The 8227-nt window shown below is 46.6% G+C and overlaps 1 pseudogene; it reads right to left on the bottom strand.

Annotated features, from left to right (window-relative positions):
* Positions 1-625: 625 nt before the first annotated feature.
* Positions 626-1406, bottom strand: LOC122480374 (annotated as a pseudogene).
* Positions 1407-8227: the final 6821 nt, after the last annotated feature.

The raw sequence follows: 8227 nt of genomic DNA, 5'->3' as shown, positions 1-8227 counted from the left end.
GTACTGGTCAACCATTTTGCAGGATGTCCCTCTATGGGAATCTGTCTGCTGTTTTTCTCCCAAGTTGGCTGGGGTTACAGATTTATCACTGTTGATATTGACTCCGAGCACCTAGCTGAGGTGCTATTTGTCAGGTTGTCCCATTGAATCGTCACTTCTTTTCCCGCCTTTCTGCACTGTCCTCTCCGAAGTCACTATATACAGCCCACACTTAAGGAGGGGGGCCTTCTGCTCCTTCTTCTTGAGACTTTACATAAAGTATTCAGAATTCTTCTGTCTCTCTTCCCCTCCACTTCTTTGTCTAGGCAATTATTTATTTATTTATTTATTTATTTAATAGTCTGTCCTTTATTTCCCCCAAGTTGTTCCATGACTCACTGAAAAAGCAACGGACATTCTGCTCAGAATCCTTTCCTGACCTATCCACCCATTTCCCCCCCCCCCCCCCGCCCGAATGCCATCCTGGCCATCTCTACCACTGTCCCGGTGTGGTCTCAGCCCCTCCACTTGACAGGATCTCCCGCACGCTTCATACGCCATCAGATGGACAATACTCCCTTTCCTGTGACCGGAGTTTCTCTCCATTTGTCTGTTTCTTCTGAATGAAGAAAAGCAATAAAGGTGGTTTGATGTCTGATCTTATTTATTTGTTCCTCTTACAACAGTCTCATTTTTGACTGGACTCAGACTTTGAGGTAGAAGCTGTCAGAGAAGACAGCTTCCGTCTCTTGGCAATCTGTCCCTGGTGCTTTTCTTTGGCCTCCTTCATTCTGGCCAAAAGCTTAGCAACTTCTGAGCCTCTTCCTTGTTTTTCTTCGTGCACTGCTTCTTCGAAGCAATGCGCCGACGAAGTTTGTGTTGGAGGACATGTGTAACAAGACGCTTTGGGTGCTTTGGTTCAAGGTTTCTTACCTTCTTTGTTTAGGGGCTTTCTCACGACATACTGGCGGACATCATCTTCCTTCGAGAGATTGAAAAGCTTGCGGATTCTGCTAGCTCTCTTGGGCCCCAGGCGATGAGGCACGGTGGTATCAGTGAGTCCAGGAATATCCTTCTCCCCTTTTTTCACGATGACCAGGTTGAGAACACTGAGATTGGCATCCACGATGCAACCCCGAACAGATTTGCGCTTTCTTTCTCCAGTCTTCCGTGGTCGGTAGCAGGAATGCCCCTTACTCAGCAGTAGGTGGACACGGCCATGGGTCAAGACACCCTGCTTCATGGGGAAGCCTTGTTTGTCATTGCCACCACTGATTCGGACCACGTAACCCTTCCATTCTTCCCCTACAGCATCAGCAGCAACTTCTGTGGCCATTCGTACCACAAAAGTTACGAAGTTTGCATTCATGGTCCACTTCAATGAGTTTCTGGCAGCCACTGGCTGGGAAAGAGATGTTCAGCTTCATTGTGGTCTATGTTTATTTATTTTTGAGAGACAGCGAGCACAAGCAGGGGAGGGGCAGAGAGAGAGGGAGACAGAAAATCCGAAGCAAGCTCCAGGCTCTGAGCTGTCAGCACAGAGCCTGACGTGGGGCTCGAACTCACAAAACCTGAGATCATGACCTGAGCCCGAGTCAGATGCTTAACCGAATGAGCCACCTGGGTGCCCCTGATATCAGCCATTTCTGAGGAGCTGTGCTTTCTTTTACTTGAGAATGACTTTAGAAACCAAAAGCTGGGCACCAGGTATGCTCATTGCTCCTGGGATATTGCTGCTAGACCCTCTCAGCCAACAGAGCAAGGAAATCTGTGTGTTTATACCAACTTGCGCATATACACATATCTATAAGTATTTCTATATTTAACGATTTGTATTTATATTAAGCTAAGTGTGCGTTCATAGGATGTCTCCAACTCGAATCCATTACTACATGGGTCGGGGCAGTGCTTTTTGTCTCAGAACCACCCCCTCCCCTGCCAAACCCAACATTCATCCCTATTGCTTGATTTGTTAAAAGCCTATTTTTCAGAAACGAATCACATCTGATAGTGAGAGATTGTCCATAACGAGAACCAAATGCACTTTATGAGAAAGATAAAAGGTTAACCCACGATTATCAGTGAATTCACCTCAAGTGTCAGATTTGTAAAAAGCCTACTTGAAAGACTTCTCCTGGTAAGAACAGTAAGGAAAACTGAAACAGAAGACCAATGAAGGGTGTTCCAGCCCAATCAGAACACGTGGCAGGTTGTATTCTCCCACACTGGCAGCAGCGGTATCTCCTACCCCACGTGTTTTTCTTACAATGTGACCTTGACATTTGCCCTCCTGGGAGGTGGGGTCATGTTTCCTCTTCTTGGCTTTGGAGGGGATGGAGTCATCGGCAGTAAGACAAACGCAGAGGATGGGATGCTGCCTGGGTCAGAAAGACTAGACAGCTTCTAGTTCCTGGGAGCACTTGCACTGTCACTCTGAGCTGCCATGTAAACCTTCCCGCTTCTCTGAAGCCACCATGCTGTGAGGAAGCCCAAACCAGCTCCTGTAGAGAGTCCGCGTACAGAAACCTTGAAGTCACCTGATGAGAAAGAGATGGCTGGCCAGCCCCTAGCTGCTCCAGCTTCTCTCCTCCAACACTTTCCTACTTGTAGTTACTGTCTGGTAACCTAACTGTCTCATAAACCATCCAGCTGTGACTTTCCTCAATTCCTGACTTACAGAGACTGGGAGATATAATACAACAATTTTATTTGGAATGACCAAGTTTTGGGGTGGTTTACTTCACAGCAATATTTGCCGGGATGGAAAGCATATTACATACAAAAGTAAATTAAAATTAGTAGTTAAAATAACGTGGAACTGGGACACAAACAGACCAATGGAAGAGAAAATCCAGAAATCGATCCAAATACATACAGGAACTTAGCATAGATTAAAAAGTGGTATTTCAAATCGGTGGGAAAAGTTGGCCTTTCTAATAATGGGTGTTGCAACAAATGGTAGCTGTATGTAAAAAAATGAAGTTGGATCTATACATCATATATCAAGACAAACTCCAAATAGTCTAAGATTTAAATGTTAAAATTCAAGCCCACAAAAGAATTAGAAGAAAATGTGGGTGGATTCCCTTCTGACTTTGGATTGGGCAACCTTTCTAACTAAGCCTCAAAATCCACAGACCTTAAAAGAAAAGATGAATCAAATTTACTGTATATAAGAAAAACCTGAAAGGCAAAATAAAAAAAAAGGAGGCAAATATCAAAAATATTTGTAATTCACATTGCAGATTAGAAATCAAAAACACATAAAATCCAATAGCTAAATGGGCAAAGACTATAAAAAAAGATAATATGTTAACTCACAATTTCATGATTATGAAAAGTTTATAGAAAATTAAATACAAATGGCCCTTTAAAATATAAAAATGTGCTCAGCCTTACTTGTAAAAAGAATAATTCAACGTTTATTTATTTTTGAGACAGAGAGACAGAGCATGAACGGGGGAGGGGCAGAGAGAGAGGGAGACACAGAATCGGAAACAGGCTCCAGGCTCTGAGCCATCAGCCCAGAGCCCGACGCGGGGCTCAAACTCACGGACCGCGAGATCGTGACCTGGCTGAAGTCGGACGCTTAACCGACTGCGCCACCCAGGCGCCCCAAAAAGAATAATTCAAAGTAAAACTCTTCTAAGTACCATTTTCATCCATCAGTTTGGCAAAAACAATCTTGACGAGGCTGTGGGGAAGTAGGTATGCTCACATACAATACATGTTGGAATAGCTCCCACGGAGGGCAATTTGGAAATATCTGTCAAAATCCCAAACACGTTGACTCTCCAACACCCATTCTTGAGATCTAATCCTTACAGCGCTATATGTAACGGCAGAAGATCGGCAAACACCCAAGTGTCAGTCAGCATGGGACTGGGCCGATAGATTTTGAGGAAGCCATATGATGGAATATTCTGTGGCTATAAAAATGGTTGAAGAAACTTTAAGTCTATATGAGGCTCTCCACGACACACTAGTGAAAAAAACATAAGACGCCGAACAGTGTGTGCAATATGTTGGCTTTCGCGTACGAGAGGAGAAAATAAGTGTGCATATTCATAGTGCTTGTATTTGCATAAAGAAACTGGAAGGACATCCCAGAAATTCATAAAAGTAAGTACTTGGGGTGAGCAGAATGAGGTAGTTGGGAGCAGGGGCTGGGAGCAAGCATCATCACCGTCCGCCTTTTCCATTTTTCTGATCTCCGACCCACATTGCCTACTGGAGAACAAAGTAAAATTCACGTGACATAAAGGAATCCAGTTCTTCATATTTATTTCCTCAATTTGAAAAAAAGGCGAAAAGCATTCTACTATACATGAGACAACTGAGGAGCATGAATGTCTGGTTGTGGTATTAAGTACCACATTAGAGGCAGTGCTCAGCTGTAAACCAACCAAAGCATTCTTTTCTTGACTTTTATTTTAGGAAAGTTAAGGTCCCATTTCCTGCGGTCATCCCAAGGAGTTGGGCCCACCATTGTCCAAGTGACCCTCATGTTCAAGAGGGACAGAAAAGCCCAACTCTCCAAGGTCCACCACCTCCCTTAACAGGTCATTGAGACAACACGCTGATTTATGCCCCTTCCATGGTCTTCCATGGTGTTCCACGTGGCTTCTTAACCTGCACTAAGGGTTTTAGATTGCATGTGAGTATTTGCAGAAACATCTGACAGGCTCCTTTGAAAACGCCTATGAATTCGACTTCATTTTCTATGTAGACATGTTCCACAGTCTTCTTGCAGAAAAGGTGGTGGGATGGAGACCCATCTGGGTGAGATTGTTATGCAAATTACACACAAAACACTATTCGTGAAATTTAGGGCCGGTGGGTCGACAGAGGGTAAGGAAGACGAATCCTTCCAAGTTGCCCCTCAAAACTGACATCAAGGCCACTGGAGTAAGTGTCCGATCGGCCTTCTCGTAAGTCGCAGAGACTCCTCCCAAGGAAATCTGCCAGACAAGGGTACATCACCTGGTGTCCATGCAATTACTTCTGAAAATACACAGCGTGAGGGTTCCATCTTTGCTTCTTGGATGTAAGTCAGGCTGTTATCTACAAACTGTGTGAAGTCAGTATGTGAAGTTGAATGCCGCTTTGTTTTCTGCACTGATGTTAAAGGAAATGGGTAGTTTCCACCCTGCCCTCCCCTTCGCATTCCTACGTTCTCCTGAAGCATGCCCTTGTGTATTGGCTCCTAGAATATTTTGAAAAGTATTTAAGATATTTCTTTGTTATGTGCAACCCCAAATGCTGCTGTTTTTATATATTCCATAAGTGCTTTATCTCTCTCTCCTCTTTGTCACAATTGCTTTTTGAAGAACCAAGTAAAATGTTGCCTAAGCAACTTACGAAGTTTTCTTTTGGTTGAAAGAAGCAACATGTTCACCCAATTCCTAAGTCCGTCTTTGCCTGAAATCGACTTAACCAATAAATCAGTCTCCATGTTGATAAGCAAAGAAAAAAAAAGTCATTCTTTCAAGATTTTTTTTTTTTTTAGGTCAATCGGTGGAAACAATAGTAACTTCACTTAACTTCAGCAGCAACTGAAGCCTTGTTGTCAATTCAAAAACAGGTTTTGCTGTTCTTCCAGGAAATAACTGTATTTGGGAGGAAGTTTGTCAGCAAATGCTTCTGGAATGTCAGGCTGAGGCTGTGTTCCTGGAGTTAGCAAGTGAATGTGTGTGTGTTTTCACTCTGGGCTGAAAAGATGTGCCAGGTGTTTGTGACAAGCTGTGATGAGGACTGTCCATTGTATTCTTTCTCCTTGTTGGAGAAAGAAAGCTTCTGAGAACAAGCCCTTATTTAAAGGAAGCCCCAGTTAATCCAACAAGGCTTTGAATGAAGTCTCTTTCATGCAAATGGCTTGACGAAGGCCATTGGCCCCCACCCCTACCCCGAGAAACCCTATGAGGCCAGAAGCCGGAATCAACACCCCACAGAGGGTTCAGACAGTTCAAAGCTCAGGACTTACTTAAAATGTAACAGACGTTCACTGACCTTGGTCAGAATGAAAACGGCCCAGTAACACAAGCAGCAGCCTTCTGTGGAACACCGACAGACCTCCATCACCATGACTAACAGTTATTAAACATTTACAGGTGCTGGTGAAGGTGCTGACGCCTTCTCAGGGGCTCTCTGCCTTTGCGGTAGGTTTCCTGATCGTTAGCCCCATTTTTCCCGCGAGGAAATGGATGCTCCTTCACATTAGCCAGAGAGCTTAACTCTGTACCAGGCCTGCTGGACTGTCCTACTAGAGAGCAGGCAGGTTGAAGTCCCCGGCAGCATTCGCCGGGAGGCTGCTCCCGGGGGCCCGTGTCACCCCCAAACTCCTAAAAACGATGTAAGAAAAGCCAACCCTTGTGTACTCTGAAAGCATTAGGGGTTTTACTCTGGAAAAATGAATTCAGGGCTGTGCTGGGTTATGATCAAGAGGGGGCCCGACGGAGATGGGCGGGCACGACTTCTCAGGGTGTCTGGCCTTGAGGGTACAAAGGACCTGGTTTCACCCTCCTCGCCCTGAAACCCTAGCACCAAGAGCACACAACACAAAAGACTGTTGTCCTTCTGCCTCAAACAATAGCACGCCTCCTTAGATTACAAAGCACGTTTTATGAGAGAAAGCTGCCACCAGGGGCCACAGCCACGCATCCCACAGAATCCACAGCCTGGGCGAGTGATGGGGCTGCTTCCCGCTTGTTCGATCTCATTTCGAATATTGTTTGAGGATAAGAGGTAATGACGGCACAAGGCCATTAGCTCGCATGATTCATTGGTGGTGACACAGGGGTGTCAAGGAAACGTCTGAAGGCAGGGCCCCGACTCCCACCCTTTTCTTGACACGCTTTCCCCCTGAAGGCTCATCGGTGCTTTGCCAGCTCCATCCTGAGGAAGGGACGCTGGTACAGCAACATGGGGCAACATGGGGCGACACGCCTCCTTTCAGCCTTAAGTGGCACCTGCCACCAGAGGATTGCCACAGGTGACTGCCCCAGTACTCCTGGGTGTCTCAGGAGGGCTCCAGCTTTCCTCCCTCCCCCTTTCTTACCAGAGCCCCATGAGAAAGCAGGACCGTGGGAGAGATAATTGCTCCCCCCTACTGCCTGGGGAGGCAGGGCTGGGAGGGGAGAGCAAGATGGGGCCACTCTGTACAGCTGGTCTGCCACCTCTCGCCACATGTCATCCCTGGCGGGGGTGTCCGCTGCTGAGTTCTGTCCTCCTGGACCCGGTTATTCCAGGGATAACTGATCACGGGGGGTGGGGGTGGGGGCTGCAGACTGCTACCTCCTTACACTGGGCACGTATGATCTCTAATTATATTTCAAATGAGGCAAGATGGGGCTGGCGACTTGGGAAGAAGAAGATGTTGGATTGATGTGGCAACCATCCGAGGTAATTATACTGGAGTTCCAGGGTGGTGTGGTTGGAGCTATAAGAAGCTTGGTAAAGCTCTCCCTCAGGGTTTCGTGGAATACCGTGGCCCTGGACAGGCTTGTCCGCCTTGAGGAAGTGAGGCAACTTTGGAAGGTCCCATCCATCTCCAGTGTTTCCCTGGTCTCAGCTCTGGATCTGGAAAGTTCTGCTGGGATATAGCCTTTGAGCTTACTTGAGTGAAGTGTGACTTCTTGATGATGGTCAGGTCAGAGGATTTGTTCCACCGAGCTTTGCTTTAAGCCCATTCCCCACTTGAGACTTGGGACTACTTCAGGGATGCTCTGAACGCTGGGCCATGTCCAGGAGGTCAGCCTCAGGAAAGGTGGAGGTTGAATGGAGGGTGGTCCTAAGGAGGTGCTGACTCCACCTCCAGGGGCTTGCAAGAAGAAGGGGTCCTCTGCCTATTTAAAGGGGCCATCTGTTCACAATAGAACAGGTTCCTGCATACAGAGGGCGAAGGGTTAACACCAATTCTTAACCTGGAAAGGCCCGGTGAGCCCCCCAGGAATTCCAGCTATTCATCCATCTGACAAGTTTTTGTTTTCTTTTCTTTTCTTAAGTCGGCTTCTCAAGGCTGGGCTCAAACCCTGAGATCAAGACGCGAGCTGAGATCAAGAGTCAGAGGCTTAGCACACGGAGCCATCCCGGTGCCCTCTGCCAAGCTTTTATGGAACACCTACTACATGCAGACCTGTAAGCACATTTGTGACTGCGAGCCCTCTCCTGCTCTCATCAGCTTCTTGAAGAGGGACCGCAACTACCCCAAGGCGAAGACCCCTGGGTCTGCCCCAGGGAGGGGCTGGGT

This window comes from Prionailurus bengalensis, chromosome C1, assembly GCF_016509475.1.
Source record: "Prionailurus bengalensis isolate Pbe53 chromosome C1, Fcat_Pben_1.1_paternal_pri, whole genome shotgun sequence".
Taxonomy (NCBI): domain Eukaryota; kingdom Metazoa; phylum Chordata; class Mammalia; order Carnivora; family Felidae; genus Prionailurus; species Prionailurus bengalensis.
Note: the sequence above shows the minus strand (reverse complement) of the source record. Positions and strands in the feature narration are given on the sequence as shown.